Source organism: Crocodylus siamensis, chromosome 7 (genome assembly GCF_052110815.1).
Source record: "Crocodylus siamensis isolate JL-2025a chromosome 7, ASM5211081v1, whole genome shotgun sequence".
NCBI lineage: Eukaryota > Metazoa > Chordata > Crocodylia > Crocodylidae > Crocodylus > Crocodylus siamensis.
In genome coordinates, this window is record NC_143401.1 from 24,426,039 (window position 1) to 24,444,216 (window position 18,178).

At 41.7% G+C, this 18,178-nt stretch overlaps 1 protein-coding gene across 4 annotated transcripts in view; it reads right to left on the minus strand.

The window, feature by feature from the left end:
• The window catches only part of SORBS1 (sorbin and SH3 domain containing 1), a 271,569-nt gene that overhangs the window by 167,455 nt on the left and 85,936 nt on the right, over positions 1 to 18,178 (minus strand). Inside the window, exon 1 of one of the 4 annotated variants that reach the window (XM_090057662.1) lies at positions 13,699 to 13,876. The exons of the other annotated variants lie outside the window; for them this stretch is intronic. The gene's annotated coding sequence lies outside the window, so the exon portion shown is untranslated. Of the gene's footprint in view, positions 1 to 13,698; positions 13,877 to 18,178 lie in introns of those variants that run through there. 4 annotated transcript variants of the gene reach the window in all.

Consider the following 18,178-nt stretch of genomic DNA (forward strand, 5'->3'; position numbering starts at 1 on the left):
GCTCCCAAGTCACTTTGGAGCTTTTGAAAAATTTGAGACAGAGTCTAGTATACTGCAAGTCATAAATAGTATGAAGGCAGATCTAGCTTTTCAGTCCACATTAGCCTAAGGCAGGGGCAGACAAAGGGAAATAAATGTCCTTTCGCAGTCCAATGCTCTCCTCAACACTGGCAATTGCAGACTCTGCCCATCAGTCCTTCAACTCCATCTTGGAATGAACTCTACTGACATGTTATAAGAAAGCTTTCTGGATCAAGAAATGCAAACATCTAGAACTCTTGGTTCCAAAATACTTTCTGTATCAAGTAACTCTACTTGTAAAGATGAGACTCAATGTCCTGCTCTAAGCCCTACCTTGACTAATTACATCCTGTTTAAATTACCAGTGGACGTTTCACTTGGAAAAACTATTATGCATTGCCACTTCACATTGTTAAGGTCTGCTTCAAGGCCAGGGGAAATGCACAGGACTCTATGCCTGAAAGCTAGTGAACTGCAGATCAACCCCTAACATCACAAACCACATTCTACTTCACCTGTTGGACACCTAAGTGAACTACAGGGTATTCACAGAGATTTTGGGAGGTTAGAGCAAAAGTTAGATTGTGTTAAAAAAAGGCCATCCAATACAACTTAGTTCACCCAGGTTCAGACCTTACACTTAGATCCCTAGTCAGATCTATCTAAGTGTAAACTTTACAGAAGTCCAGGAAGGTTAAATTGGTCTAAAAATCGCTGATCCAATCTAAGCAAACTGTACCTTGGACATAGCCTCACTTAGATAGGATCCAGCAACACCAATATAACTGAACTTCTTTGATGTTCTCAGCACAGCCCCAGGGCTGGGAAAGCCTACCCGCTGGCCCCAGCCCCAGGGGTTCCCTTTTTCCTACCCATTCTCCCGCGCCCCCCCCCCCCCCGGCTATTTTTAGTCCTCTGGCTCCACCCTCAGACAGACAACCACCCCCTCGCGGACAGCGAGACACCATTGCGCCCACCAAAACCCCATCCTGCAGCTGCTCCTAGTGCTGGTTTTACTAGCATTCACTGATGCTATGAGCCAAGGAAGTAAATTGTGGGTATGTAGTTTATTTTGTAAATCACTGGGGAGGTGTGGTTTATCTTGGGGTGGGGGGGTCAGGGGGCTAAAAATAGCCCCAGATCTCAGGGAAGGAAGAGTCCTCCTAAACCCCCAAGCCTTCCTGCAGACCCCGCTAGCCCCTCTGACCCCCACCCAAAGACGCTGCTTGTACCTCCAATCCTGCAAAACCCTCTTCAACCTCCCCAAACCCCTTTGCAGACCATAATCCCAATTTACCTTACATTGGGTGTCCATTTTTAACTTGATCTAACCTCCCCCAATGTATAGTATCTACGTGCAATCCTGCTCATCCGCCTGAAAAATGTTAAAACACATCCACCTTTGCAACACGCCATCATCTTAGCGTTAAGTCTAACTCACAAAGCAGTGAGCAGGAGAAGGGCACACTCACCTTTTGTGTTAACGGTTTTTAAGGGACTTGAGCAGGGTGTAATAGGAACTTATGTAGGTACCTAATAAGTGGAACAGGATATGGGCTCAAGTGTCTATCCATCATTTCAGTGTGGTGAAGAGAACAATAGCTGGCATTCTCAAAAGGGATGGATCGAGTTAGGTAACACTTCCGTGACTTTAAAAAAATCCTTCAGAATATCCCCCAGCTCCAAAAGAAGCATTCTTTCCCCCAAAATACAAAAGGAAAATGTTGTCTTTATTCAAAATGACAAAATGTGTATGCCACAACTGTCCATTTTTAATTTACAAATTCTTACACAGAAAAGGGTAACATTTTACTCAGCTCTAAATAACCATTTAATTTCATAGATTTCATAGACATTAGGGCTGGAAGGGACCTCGGGAGATCATCGAGTCCAGCCCCCTGCCCAAAGGGCAGGAAGTCAGCTGGGGTCATAGGATCCCAGCAAGATAAGCATCCAATTTACTCTTGAAGGTGTTCAATGTAGGCGCTTGAACCACCTCCGCTGGCAGACTGTTCCAGACCTTGGGGGCTCGGACAGTAAAGAAATTCTTCCTTATGTCCAGCCTGAAACCGTCTTGCAGGAGTTTGTGACCGTTCGACCTCATCATCCCTTGGGGCGCTCTGGTGAACAAATGTTCCCCCAGATCCTGGTGGTCACCCCTGATAAACTTATAGGTGGCCATCAGCTCACCCCTGAGCCTGCGCTTTTCCAGGCTAAAGAGTCCCATGGCTCTCAGCCTGTCATCGTAAGATCTGTTTTCCTGACCTCTGATCATGCGCGTGGCTCTCCTCTGGACTCTCTCAAGCTTCTCCACATCCTTTTTGAATTGTGGAGCCCAAAACTGGATGCAGTACTCCAGCTGCGGCCTCACCAAGGCCGAGTACAAGGGGAGAATGACGTCCCGGGATTTGCTCGAGAAGCATCTATGGATGCACGCCAGCATTTTGGTCTCTTTACTAGCCGCAGCATCGCATTGCAGGCTCATGTTCATCTTGTGGTCAATGATGACCCCCAAGTCTTTTTCTTCTGTAGTGCTAACCAACGTAGCACCGCCGAGCCTATAAGGGTGCTGCAGGTTTCCTGCATGCCTGAAATGTTTATAACCTAAAACTCTCAGCTTTTGGATTTGTAAAAAAAATTGGGATTTGCTATCAGCTGCAAGTTATATTTTTATGACCCAATGTATTTCCTGCCTTCATCCCATCAATACAAAGCAACTCTGTAGTGTTTACCAGTGTCTAGGTTTTCCCACAGAAATTTTCCAAAGCATGGCTTGCAAACTAACACAACCTCTGAGGCTGTCTACATCATAATGCTAACTCAGAGTTTTTGATGATATTCTTGGCTCTACACATTTGTGGCCACCACAGTTATTGACTGAGGTAAACACCTATAAACTAACAACTAAACATGTGAAAGAAGCCTGGTTTCCAAATGGTTGTCCTTCTACAACCAGATCACTACACTTAGACATGAACCCTAACTGTGTTTGGACATTCCTTCTCATTCCCACATCTCTGCAATTGGCCTTCCCAGAATGCTCTGCACCATAAACTGTCCTAAAAATACTCTGTCCTTTGCACAAAGCTAAAGAAACAGTTGCCCAGATTTTGTACCATGTGTACCAACAAATATATGATTAGGTACTATCAATGTGAGCACATGCAGAGTCAACATGCTTGTGATCTGTAAAATTAGATCTTGCTTGCACCCTGCTCATCTCCGTTTGGCGTAACTACAACAAATTAAGTTCATATTACCCATTACCAACCATTCCCAACACACCCTGGCTGTGTCAGCCCTCCAAGACGGAGACATTATGTTCATGAAAGTTATTGCATATGTGCCTTCAAATGACGTTCTGGAAAGCTGTCATCTCTGTCTGTTCTGACATTAAAGATCCCACAAGCTTTTTCATAAGCACAGAGATTCATCCTAGCTTCTTCAGATTAAATTTGTCCTCTCCTGCTTCCTGTGGAGCATATTGGCAACTGCAGGGCCAGTAGCATAAACAGGGGCAGGGGGTATAACCAGGACAGCAGCTCTGGACACCACCTTTGTGGGGGGACCACAAAAATAGCCACTGCCACAGTGGCAAGCTGATCACACCACAGTTATCAGGTCCACCATAGCCAGTGCTGCCCCATGCATCATGGGTGTCCAGAGCATGGTGCTGCCACGTGTACACCTCTGTGTAGGACAGCTGCAACTCCACAGTGCTCTGTGGGTATACAGTTAATGAAGCATCTCCTTCTCAACCTGCTTTACTGCTCTCCTGTGTAACAGAAGTAGTTTATCCACACAGATAAAACTACATCTTTTCTAATTACGTACATTTGCTTTCCAGAAATAGTCAGTCAATGTTGTTAGCTGTATTTAATAATCTGCTCTAATAGATCCTGCTTCTTCCAGTGTTAAGAGAGATAGAATATGTCACAGAGATCGAAATATAAAGTAAGTCTATGAAACATTTATGTATCTTTATTGATTCTGCACATTCATAGACCAAGCTGGGGAGGGAAATGAAATAAGACATTTCCTTTGACCACATCTCAGATCAACATCACTTCTGTCCCATAACCACTTACTCACTGAAAAGGCAAGAGATACACAGGATCTGTGCTTCAGGGCAACCCATCACTATCTCACAGGCTCTGCCGCCCCCAGCACACACATGATGTATCCTGCATTTTGTTTCTGATCTTGTAACCTTGTACCCAAGTGAACAGTCCTTCCATGAGCAATCTCACTAACATCAATGGAATTGCTTGCATGAATAAGGATGACTTCTACAAATAGAGGTTTACAGAATGAGGCCCTTGCTAGCCAGCTTGTTTGTGGTTGACACTTAATACAGTGGTCTCTATTTATCTGACAACTGACTCAGTTCAAATAACAGAACACTTTAAATTTTTTTTTAAATTTACTCTGGCTAACATTTTAATACAAACTGAGAGACATTACCCTAAGCTACATTGCAAACTATTAATGGGGGGTGAAGCAGCACATTTCTGAAACAAAATGCTCCATTTTAAACCTGTAAAATGCTTGTGGCAGTTAGAGAAAGATCTTTATATATCCTTGTAAACTTTAACAAGGATCTGTTATGAAATGCCACAAGCAACTGGGAGACTGTTGCAATGTTATGACAAAATTTAACCGTCTCCCACTAATAGTTTTGTGATCTATGGCATGGTTAACACAAGACATAATATCCCCCAGAATGATGCAATCTAGAGCTTCAGCAGTACATATCAAATGTCAGGTTCCTATATCAATTTCCAATACCTGTTTTGGTTAATAAAACTAAATCACATGACTTTGGTACAGTTCCTCAGAGGAATATAAAATACCTTATTAATTCTTCACCAAACAGCTAATAAATTAGTTCAAGTTAATGACGTGCCTTGGTACTTACATAGCGTTGGATATCTTCAAAGGGCAGGGCAAACATTAATTAATCCTCTCTGCAGCTGCATAAGGTAGGCAAGCTTTATTATCCTAATTTTAATGATCAGGAAACAGAGACACACAAGATGGGATTCTGCAAAGAGCTTGACATTTGTTTAATTCTGCTGGTTGAAGCCAATGAAAAAAAAAAAAAAAAAGATTTCCAGGGCTTCAGTAGCATTTTCATTGAAGTCCCTTTATACCAGCTCTTTTAAATTGCAGTGTAAAGGGGAGTTAACATACATAAGAATTCATCCTCAGTTGAACTGAATGGATGTAGAGTTTGACCAATACAGAGTGCTTTTGAAAATCCTGTCACCCTGGCTAAGGGATTGGTCCAAGACCATGTAGCAGGTAGGTGGCAGAGGCAGCATCAGCACTCATAAGTTCCTGCCTGACCTTGTCTCAATTTCATTTCAAGAATCTGTCTTAATTTCATTTTCTTCCCCAACCATCCCAAAGCTATCATCAGGGTTCAGCCTACTGCACATGAATTTTTAAATTACTCCACAGGTTTCTTTAAATATAAACTTGCAGAAGCAAAAACTCATAATGCAGGAAGAGTTTAGAAACTTCTGTTTACCTTTTATGCTAACAGTCAATGAGTCCTGTATATACTATACTGTTGCAAGCAGAGAAATGGATGAAACTATAAACAGATTGGAGTCAGGTATGAAGTCAATGAAGTTAACCTACATATTTCAAGGTGAAAGAAGTAAAAGATGAAGAAAGGGCCTAGGAAATCGGAAGATAGTGAAAACAGCAAACTGAAGAAGGGAAAGCTGGAAAGATGGGCATAATATGACTTTTGGGAAAGGTCCATTTCTGTCTAAGTAACTACCTTCTCATCATCAGCACAGTAGACAATAATATATTGTTCATCATATACATGAACCACTGACTTACGGTCATTAAATTTAAAGCATGACTTATTAAAAAAACATATACAGCAAGAGGCACAGCAACTTGCATAAGCAAACTGAGAGGCTTTTCAAGCAGCCATGGAAGTTTGTTTGAAACTTTAAACACACTGCCCCTTCCCCTCCATCAATGGTTACTTTAACCATGTATGGAAAAGATTTTAAGAGTTCTGAGTCATTAAATTCTACTGAGAATAAAGGAACTTGGCAAATATGAAAGCAAAGCATTTTAAACAGATCTGTAGCAAACTGATTCCCCCCCGCCCCACACATGCTACTGTAGATGTTATAGACAAGCTGCAATGAATACACATGAACTGATAATTTTGGTTTTCTGGAGGACTCCACAAACTTAAATCCCAAAGAATGAATCCAAAAATCAGTGAAAATACAAAATTATCACACCAAAAACGTGGGTAGTTTTTTGATCTTATTAAGAAGCCATTTAAAATGGTAGTCTTGTGGGTTATCTGCAGACAAACTTCCTCCCAACTACCTTGCCCCTGCCAAAACTGGTGTTATTTTTGGATGATTTCTTATTTACAAACCCTCAGTGCCTCAGAGTATGTGAAGCACTGATGTTTTGCCATTTTTAGGAGTAGCCAATCACATGAGAAGCTCTGACACAACTTAAAGCTGCACTGCTTTACAGCACATGCTGAGGTGGGGAGAACATTTATGGCAAGTTTCTTCTACCCTATGAAATGCAAACATTTTCGAATAAACAACACTTGGAGAAAAGCTCCAGGACATATGAAATACTGTGTGGGAACTTAAACAAGGACATTACATCAACGTTACAAACATGTAGGACTTAACAGGGTCAATTTCCTATTCTTGGTTATGCTATTAAGTACTTAAACAAGAGGTAACATGCAAATATCATCAACAGGCTTATTTATTTTTTCAGCATTCATCTGGCAAATCTAAAAACTGTTCTGGATCCCATATGTATAAAGAGACTTGCTGGTGCGAACTGGTTTAAAAACCCTTTCATAAACACCCAGATTCTTTTGGGAGCAGAAGCACTGCTCAGATAATAAGCTTCAATGTGATTTTTTTCTAAATGATAATGCCCTGAGACTAGGATTTTCAAATGAGCCTATAAACCAATGCAGCCTACTGGACACACTAGGTGGGACCCCAGGAGACCTAGATTCTATTCCCAGATTTGTTGCTAACTATCTGGGTGACTTTGGGTGAGTCACTTCACCTTTCTACGATTTGGTTTCCCCATATGTAAAATGAGAATAAGGATACCAAGTTCTTTTGTACATTTACAGCATGCTTTCCTGAGTTAATATTTAAAAGCTAGGTGATGGTGATTATAGTTTTAGATACTCAGCTCACTGAAAATAACCAATGGGATTTGTGTCACCTCCCTCCTTTAGGTCCTTTGAAAAGCCCAGTCTAAAATAATAATGATCAAACTGTGCAAGAATTTTTCAACAATATTTCAGACACAAATATTTCAACATAGCAAAATGAACACGAACTATCAGATAGCATTCATGACTACTCCAGATTCAAGCTTTAGCAACCTGAAACTGGAGTTACCTCTGATGTGTGAGGCAAGGACTTTTTGGAGTGTGACTGGCCCAACTGCCTGGTTGGGAGAGATTTTAGACAAGTTTCCAAGCACAAAGTTACCCTTCCTCAGGTCAGGTAGTGTCTTGATGCTCCTCTATGCTATCATGCTGGCTGCGAGGTAGCTCTTGTGATAGTCAATTCCATTTTTTCTTCTAATGTTGGATGGCCCCCCATCAGGCTTTTCTGGTACAAAGTGTGGTTTTGTTGTATAGTAAGAAAATGGGTCTCCATTAGAGGTGCACCGATACATTGGTCTAATATCGGATTGGCACCAATATAAAGACCAGGGCAGCATCAGGCTTTTCCCAGCAGGGGCTGAGTTGGGAGAGGGGGTTGGAGGGGGCTATGGTAAATTTTAGGGTGGCTGCAGCCCCATACCTTTCCATAGCCCCCTACCAGCTCTGAGCACACCCCAGCCCAGCCCCTGCTGGGAAGAACCCAGCACCACCCCAGCCCCAACCTGCAGCAGTAGACCACCCCACCCTATGCAGATTGGGAGGGCATGGGGGTGCATGTCCCCAGGAGTGCACACAGTGGCAGAAACCACCCACCCTGTGCCCTCCAGACAAGCCACATCTCCGCCTTAGTTGGACAGCACCTGCCCTGACCCCTGCTCCAGCCCCAACCCCTGCTCCAGCCCCAACCCCAGCCCCAGCCCCAACCCCAGCCCCACTCCCTCCCTCACCATGTGGCTCAGCCTTGATCTCCTCCCACACCTCTTCCCTTCTCCCTCCCCTTCCACCACAAACTTACCAGCTAGACATTGCTCTTCAAGCTGCCAGGCTGTGTACTGGACATCACATCGGTTGATATGCCCTCCTTAAAAATCAGCTATCCGTTTCAGCCCCAAAAATCTCTATTGGTGCACCCTAGTCTCCATATTTTGTGCCCAGACGCTTGTCTAAAATCTCTCCTAACCATGCAGAGATTTAAGAGATATCCATTACCCGATTCCAGTTATACCCATGTATATCCAAACTGTGGCCCTCCTTCACCTTGCAAATCTGATCTGTGTGGGTCCCTGTACCCATCGACAGAGCCCTGCCTATTATGACAAATTTCAACATCTTGCAGAATTGTGAGCAGTAATTTCTAGATAAAAACCAGCACAGCTTACAGATTCCCAACTCCACCCACTTTCAAATTTTAGATTTCACAGATTTCATAGACATTAGGGCAGGAAGGGAATGCACCAGATCATAGGGTCTAGCCCCCTGCCCAAAGTGCAGGAAGTCAGCTGGGGTCAGATCATCCCAGCACGATCATCATGCAAGCATTTCTTAAAGGAATCCAGAGTAGGTGCTTGCACCACTTCTGGGGGGAGGCTATTCCAAACTCTGGAGACTCAGACAGTAAAGAAGTTTTTCCTTATGTTCAGTCTAAAATGGTCTTCCAGCAGTTTGTGACTCATTAGGCCTCGTCTTCCCTTGGAGTGCCCTAGTAAATAGACATTCTCCCAGTTCTTGATGCACACCCCTTATATACTCATAGGCTGCCACCAAATCAGTCCTGAGCCTTTGCTTATCCAGGCTGACAAGTCCCATGCCTCTCAGCCTCTCCTCATAAGGTCTGTTCTCTTGACCACTAATCATGCACATGGCTCTCCTCTAGACTCTCTCAAGCTTCTCCACTTCTTTTTTAAAATGTGGAGACCAGAACTGGATGCAGTACTCCAGCTGTGGCCTCAGCATTAACAATTACTTTCATTCCTGTCACTGTTCCCCATCCCCTTTTCCTGATTCCCAGTATAAAGACCATTGTGTTGAGGCATAATACAGGAGGGGAGCAAGAAAGCAAGCTAAACCTCCATGTTGTTTCATCTAAACATCATGGAAAACAACACGTTTCTTTTACAGCTTGTACATTTTGTCCAGAAGATGGTCTATCATTAAAAATATGAGGCACTGTTTTTTTATGCTGTGAAGAACACCAACTTTCTACACTCTTTCAAGAGCCACTGACATATCAAGGACAGCATCTTTGTTCAGTTATACATATAGATGTTCTATTTCACTCTACCTCCTTTCTTGCTACAGCATCCATCACTTATTAGAACTACATTATGCAGAGCACTTTTGATTCTAATAATACGAGCTTTAAATAAGTGGCAGCAAAGTAGAGAGCAAAGTAAGAAGCCCAAGTGGACACAAGGATCACGTGTGCTCAGTATTGTAACATGTGCACTGTACTGCAACCTAGCTGGGCAGGTAATAGGCATCCATGTGGACATTTTTTCTAATAGCCATAACAAAAAAACAAACTCTTGTATTTACAGTATAAAGTGTGTTTTCAGAACTGGACATTGATTCCATTAAGTAATATTCTTATACGTGGTGGAAAATGCCTGCAATACAGTGGTTTTGGCATTTGTTTTTGGGAAGTTCTGAACTTATTTGAAGCTGATTCTATTAAATGAGATTCTAATAACTTGCCAGACATTGTAATCAGGACATAATTTATTTACTTTACTTAATTTATTTACTCAGACTGATTTATTTCTTTAATATTACATCAACTTTTTTGTGACATCAGATTTGATTGTCAGGGAAATTATCCTGTGTGAGACAGGAAAGATCAGGAGTGAATAAGAACTAAAAATGCAAAAATTTTTAACAGTGAAGTGCAAAGATGATGTCAACATACAGGCTGGCATGTCTCAGTGTCTATCAAGGTGCTGAGAAGAAAACAGAATAGAAACAGGTTTCTGGGTCTTGCTTAGGTTTCATGAAAGCCTACAAAGTTCATTGGGTTTTTTTGGTTGCTGTTTGTTTTGGGGTTTGTTTTTTGTTTGTTTTTTTGTTTGTGGGGGGTGGGGTTTAAGAGTTATGAAATATTCCTGGGAACCCTGAATACATAAATTCTTGGAAGTCAGATGTCAACCATGTCAGGGCTGTATGGGATTTGTTGTGTTGTAGGACAGCCCTGAATTATGCATTCCAGGCTCTATGGAGTTTTGAGTGAATCCAGATGGAGCCAGTTGATTTTAATGGAGCCCAAAAATAATTTATAAACAGGTAAGCTAAAACTTTGTTTGTGTGCTAAATGTTACTCTAGCCTGTTCAGTGGTGGTCAATCAACACAAATCTGTACTTGCCACACTAGAGGCAAAGTTCAACCTTTTTCTACCATGGCTGTTTACCTTTAAAAAAACCCTAAGATCCCAATTTTGTGCTGTTAATGATCTATGCTTTCTAAACAGAAATTTCAGCAAAATTATCCAAGTAGCATAATTACAACCCCTAAACAACAACATAACTACCTCCATATATTACAGTAGCTCCTTTTGGCTTAAATCAAGTTCATGTGTCATTGTGCTTAGTGCTGTATAATAAACAGCCAGAAACAGTTCCTCCCCTGAAACAATTTACATTCTAAATAGACAAAACAGACATAAGAAGCATTATTGCCTCCATTTTATAGATCCAGAATGATTAAGTTAACTTAGCTTAAGAGTCACAGAATCTCTGTGGCAGAGCTGAAAACTTAATACCGATATCCTAACCACCAGTCCAGCGAGCTAGCTGCAAGACTGCTCTTCATTATCACAGACTAAGCTGGCCTTTTGAGGAAAGTATGCTCCATTCCACCTATGCCTAGTTTTCTGGCTCTCAGGTGATGATCTTCAGATGCCGCTGGATAGGTGACAGCAGTACAGAAGTGATGTCTCGTATTAAATGAAACCTACTCACTCACTTATGGAGGTACTGAAATGGATCATGGAGGGCTATGCTATACAAGAATATACTATCAAGTTCTCTCTAACAGTCTGGCCAGGAGTAGAAAATGGCCAGAAATTGTTGAGGGGAGAGCAGGATCTAGGAAAGACTCAAAGGAAGTCTGCCAAGAGAGGCCCAGAGTCTGAAGAGGGGCTAGTGAATATCTTCTGCAGGGATCTACTGAGCAGAAAGGATTAAATGAGCAGTTGGATATACAGTGGTGAATGGAGGGTCCTTCAGGTGGACAAAAAGCTACAAGGAGCCCCGAGCTGAAAAGGGAAGGGTCAACAGGACCCTGCATTGTAAAGCTCTCTGTTTATTCTGTTGAGAGCCGAGGCAGAGTGGCAGACATTACCATTTCACTTTCTCCCAAATCATTTAGATTTTGTTGCTCACCAAGATGATCTTGCTGATCTCCCAAACTCACACTAACTTCATTATCTCATGTCACTGGCTGGAAAACAAGGCAGGAATTCAGTGTATTCTCAGACACACAAGCTGAACAAAGCTCTCACGTGTGAGACTACTTTGTATTTTGAGCCAGCAAGCTCCATGACTATTTATTTTCAAAGAAAAGTAGCAGAGCTCTAGCGCTCCATGGTTGAGAAATACCTATAATGCCTATTAAGCAAGGGTATTCATATGTTTCCATTAAGTATTTTTAAAAAATAAGTCATTCATGAAATACCTGGAATTGCATCTTTACCTATAGTCCAGATCCACCTGAACAGAAACACTTGCCATTTTTCCAGCTACCAACCCTGGGCCAGCTTAATTTAGCCCTTGCTATCACTACACAAAACAGCCCATGCTTCACTCAACTAAAAAACTAATAAAGGTAAAGCAGTCAGTTGTTTTCACAAAAGCCAGCAATCTTGATCACTTACAACAGCCTGATCTGCATAATGCATGGCTGCCTCTGCCTCAGGAACTATTCCAGCAGCTGGTAATTGCAGGTGTGAAGGGACACTGGTGCTATACCCCTTTTTCCTCACATTCCTGGGAAAGGGGCAGTTTCATTCTAGCCATATGAATTCTCTGCCACCCCAAGATGACAGAAAATGTTATCTGGCTAGGTTCACCAAGTTACCAGCTTGTTTATGTTGCCAGAGCAGTGCATAAGTAGCACAAAAGAGCTTAGGATAGTAAATCTGGAATCATTCAGTTCAGAAGAGTTCATCAAGATCTGCATCAACTTATCAAAGAGCAGAATCTAGCCATAATACTCTTTTTAAATATTTAACTTCCCTATGAATGATAGGCCCAAGTCACCAGCTCTGGGTTTCATCATCAATAACACAAGGTGCAACTATGAAGTCCTGGACTGGATCTCAAGTCCAGGGATAGCTGAAGGCAGAGTTTGGTTTCAGCCTTTATTTTCTGTCAATCTAACATGATCATTTTTTAGCAAAACATTTTTTAAAAATCATTGACTTTTAAAAAGGCAACAAGCTGAACTTATCTGGTCTTCCCAGCTGCACAAATATTTCTCAAAGCCTAATGCTGTTATATCTATAAAAGTTATAAATAGCAAGGTTTCAGACCAAAAGCATACATGCCCTTCTGCTGCCAATGATTAACTTGCACTTGAACGTTCACACAGAGGGCACCTCTTGCATTTTTGATTTGGGGAGGTTCATTAACAAGAGAGCTGCCATTCCATTCTGAGAACAGAATCAATCAGGAATGTGGTTCTAACTAACAGAAGGTATTTCAGCAGACCATAGAAAAAAAAGAAAGAGAAAAAAAACAAAAACAAAAAACGGGAAAAAATAGAAACCCTGCTACATGAATCCTCCAGCAAAATGTAGCTGTATCAATTCTGGCTGCTTAGCAGAATTCCCTTTAGAGTACTGTGATTTGCTGAGTTTAGTGAATGTAATCTGATGTTGAAGCAAAACCAGCAAACAAAAAAAAAAAAAAACCCCAAACCTCTCTCTCTCTCCCCCTCTCTCTCTCACACACTACTTTCACCATTTTCTTGGTTCTCTAATATTATTAAGTGCACACAGGAATAAGAAATTTTCTGGCTACTGAGAAGCTGGATAAAAATCCACGATTTAGATACTCTCAGTGTGAACAAGATGGACTGATTAGATGACAAGTAATAAACACATCAAAGACAAAAATCAACTCAGCGCTCAGAGAGGAAGCGAGAGAAAGAAGAGCCAAATAATTAAGTTCGGGATTAGGGTTTGTAATGCTGAATAAAACCACATTCACTTTTGCAACCTAAAGGAATCATCATGCTCCATTCCATATTTTGCATAATAACACCACTCTGCATTTACATAGTTGCCTTCATATAAGAATCACAAAGGATTTTATAAAGATGGATAAGGACTAAAGATAGTTGTTTCCTTTTCTGCACAGTTAACAGGAAACCTAAAAATGTAGTAATTCAAATACAGTTCAGCGCCAAACCTCTAACAGTTATTTAAGCTGGAAAAAATTGTTAAAGGCTGTGGAGGATTAAAGCTTCCGAGGTTTTGAATACTTACTTCACATAGTCAAAGTCACCTCAGACTGAAATCCAGGGAAAATAAAAAAAAGCTTGTATCAAGGAACTTAACCAGTCAAGAACATGATGTAGCCTTTCCTCCAAACTTGCCAGCTATAGGCATTTACTCATTTAACACAGGCAAAGAGCACAACACACCAGCAAAAACTTTGACGGAGGGGTGCCAGAGGGAAGCCCTTCCCCAAAGGCTTTTGGTTCAGCCCACTCATTAAAATACAGAATGAAAACAGCTGCTGTAAGAAGGAAAAGGACATTTTCTTTTTAAATTCCTTGTGCGTAAAATGGTTTTGTTGTGGAATCCCAGTACGCAGAAAAAGTCAAAAGATCGTTTTAAAGCCTTTTCTCCAAAGCTTCGATCTTCCTCTGCATTGGGCTTTAAAAACTTGGTCTAACTTACTTGGTGTCGGAAACTTACTTCAGAAATGAGTTTGCCTGGACTGCAAATGTCTCATTTTTCAATGCACTGATCTACTATAGGGAAAATCTAGACCTAAAACAGAGCCCCGCTTCCACACATCCTAAGTCAGTTTCTTCAAATGTGTTACAAGTCTGCTTTGGTATAAAATATGCTTCCTCAGATAAAATATGCTTCCATATTGCCACTCATTCAGCAAATCCCAAGCATGCTAGAAGTGTTAATTAATGCCTATTACTATTTCTAACTGATAGAGTGTTTTTCTTCTGTAGACCTAAACACACTGTAGGGCCACACAATCCCTTACTGGGAAGCTGTTGGTATTATGACCATTTAATTAGCTACTGAGGTTAAGCCCCAAAATGTCAAAAATTGACCTGGATCTAAACTGGCAACCAGAATTAGAAGCCAGTGCTGAGAATACACAAGAGTGGTCCATTCCCTTCAATACCCATATACACACATGATTTTACTCATTGCCTTTGATGCACTACTTGTATGAGCAAAGTTATTCATAAGCATAACCATTTTTAGTATCCAAATCCAGCAGTCTTGATTTCTAATTATTGTTCACTATCTCATACTTTATCTTCCTTCCTCGCCTATAATTATTATACAAGCTAATGCATTCCCATATTGAAATGTTCCTGATTATAATAAATTTTTTTTATATATATAGCCAAATGGCATTTCATAGTCTAAGGCATGTAGACAATGGCTGGTTAATTACTGGTCCCCTGGCAACAACTAGCTATTAGTGGTGCAAAAACATTTTTGTTTTTTAATAAAAGACATTTTAAAAATCCATTTAAAGTAGCCAAGCATTCAACAATGCTACAAATTCCAAAGGCAAAGCTGCCCACACTCTCTACAGGGTCAACAATTGATATTAATTATTATTTAGAAATGGGATACTTTAAGCAAAATAAGCAAATCTACGCTATTCACAGTGGATCTGAGAAAAGTAGCCTCCAATCCCCCACCAATTTTGAACTGGCTGGTTTAACTGTTGGCCCATTGTGCGTGCTTAATGTTTCCTGCAGGTCTGAAAAAGCATGTAAAATATTTTAGTTCAGGGCCTTTCCACAGAAGTATTTAGATGGGGAAGCAATAGGAAATAAATGTCTCCCTTAAGGACTCCAGCTAGTAGAGACAGGACTCAGCCTTGATGACAGCAACTTCTGCCTTGTGTATTTCACAGGGGAGTAGGGCTAAACATTCAATGGTTGCCCCAGACATGTTGGAAAATGGATGTTGGTTATTTTTTGGTTATTACTCTTTCCCAACTAGAGATCTGTCCAGACTGAAAGGAATGCTTCAACATAAGGATCGCCTTCTTGTGCGTTCTTGCTCTTTCATATCAAAAAGAAAAGTCAATACCACATTTGCCTGCTAGCTCTTTTGAGAGGAAAAGAGCCTGACAAAGCAGCATCTTGGGTTCCTACATTACAGGCAGCTTGAGGCTGACAAAAGTGAGACACCCTGTGCCTTATGTACCACAACCATGATCACTAAAGGCAGGGGGGTTGCAACCCCATTCGTTTAAGAGGTGGTGCTGGTGGCAGGACATTTTTGCCAAGAGGATTTATAGCTGGATGCAAAACAATCCTTCAGGGATCTCTTCAACACCATCAGTGCTAGCACTAATGCTGGCAAGGTCCCACTCGTTAGACACAAGCCCTTCTTCACACCCTGCAGTTTATCCATGGAAAAGTGGGGCATGATGCAAGAAAAAGGGCCCCACTTCTCCCTTCTGCACCTACCCACGCCTAGAATCACAGGGTCCCCACCCTATGCAGCAGGGCAGAAAGACCAGGGCAGCCCCAAGTTTCTGCCCCCACTTTTCACTGGTCTGTCCCTTCCGTCACTCCACTGCTTCCTTCTCCTTCCAGCTTCCCAAATACCTATAGCAGGAAGAGCTGCAGAAGTAAAACCCACCTTTGAATGCTGTTTGATGTGCCTTCTCTTTCCCTGGCATTTTTTCTTTTCTTTTTCTAGCTCGGAACTGCAAGTGCCCTTTGATGAGAAAGCTTCTCTGTCCTTTTCTTTTTATGCCAGCACATGCTGTAAACGAAGAAAAAGAATCTCTAGGGGCTAAAGGGAAAGACCACTGTTTCCCTTCAACTGCAGCCAAGCTTTTAAAATTAAAGCTCTGACTGTGTGCAAGTCAGAAGGCATTAAAAAAAAGCAAACAATTGATGAGAATGTTTCTAGGAAGTCATGCAGGTAGAGCATGGTGTTGGATCCAAACAACCACCAAGGGACATTCAGATATTCAGTTCATTAGATGAAAGACAGGTCAACACACTAACATGACAAACTGCAGAAGGCTTTCTGTTGTAAGTAGCCACTCTATCTTGTTGATGCCCTATCAAGATCTCCTAAGCTAACACTGAAATGAGCAAGCAGTTAGATGGAGAACATCTTGGTGCAGGTAGTGATACTGGTGGTTCAGTAAGCAACGCTTCTCTCTGAGCCAGTGCTTCCTCAAAGAACTTTTGAAGACAGTTTTGGTTTGTTTTTGTTTGTTTGTTTGTTTGTTTGGGGGATGGGTTTCATTTTGGACTACAGCAGGGGTGTTCAACCTCTGGTACATAGGCCAGGCCTGGCTGTGAAGAGGTGTCACCTGGGTGGCAGGGCTATCCATGGACCTGAAAATTTAACAGGACGGAATAATGGCAGCATTATTTGCTGCTCCCCTATTACCAAATATCCATACCAAGGGGGAGGAGAGGAAAGACTCTGGGGTTGGGGGGCTTGAACCCAACCCAGGTATGCAGGCCAGACAGAGGCAGCGCAGTTCCTGATTAAGGCACATGGGGCTGGGATGATGCGGGGCCTAATCCTGGCATGTGGCGCTGGACAGAGGTAGCACAAGGCCCAATCCAGGGCCATACAGAGGCAGCGTAGGGCCTGATCCTGGTATATGAGGGGCCAGCCAGCCAGTGGACTGGCCCCCTGCCACTCATACAGCCCACAGGACTAAGAGTTTGAACGCCACTGACCTATAGGTATGTGCATATGCACGTAGCCATGCATGCACACACACACATATACACACACACACTATAATAAATCACTGGTATTTCAAGGCCTCGTTACATAGTCTTTAGCCAAGTCCAAAGACACTGTTATGGCTGCATCTGCTTAAATGGTTAAATGAAATTTTGAACAGTAAGGAATGTGCTCCTGAGCATCTGTAAAAGTGCTTTTGCACATTTATAGTCATTTTATGGCATCAGACAGATAATTCCTACTGAATATTAAAACTTAACCTGGAAAAATGTATTTGGTGATTTTTTTCCCCCAACAGGTAAAGTTGAAATGAAACAAAACACAAATTTTGCTTTGTTTTATTTCAAATTATTATTTAAGCTTTTGAAAAAAAATAATTAGCCTTTTGGTTTTTTGATGATGGGCATCTTTTCTCTCCCAGTTCCCCTTCGTTCCCTTTTTCTAGTGAGAATTGGTGCTGGAAGAGAAAATAGAGAAAAATAGTTTTATTTTCCTTTTCGCCTAGTGGAAAGGCCTTTCAAAAAGAGAAGCAGGGGAATGTACAAATGGAAAACTGACAACTAAATCTTTTCAGTTTTTGGAAAACAGGATCCTATAGTAGTGCTACCTTTTTACAACACCTCTTAAGCTGAAGAAGCATTTCTATACTGGCAAGCAGCAGCTAGCCAAGTTGTAGGGCTTTTCAGAACAATGGTAAGTCAATGGCTAAGGTCACCAAGACAAGCCACTAGTGTCACAAATAAGTACAATGGAATTTTAATATACATCCAGAGGAAACAGGACTTGGGTTTTTCAGGTTTAATTCAAAAGGTCCATACAGGGCATGGAACTGAATAAGTTGGATCCTCAGCTGATACAGTTCAATAACAAGTCTATGGAGCTGTGCTGATTTACAGCACATCCAGACCATATCTAACTGAGGCAAAAAGGCTAGGATAACTCTACTGAGTATCAAATGTGGTTGGCCAGCTAGATCTTCCACACCTGATGCTCAGGCCACCTCCTCCAAGAAAAGCCATCTCCAAGCAAA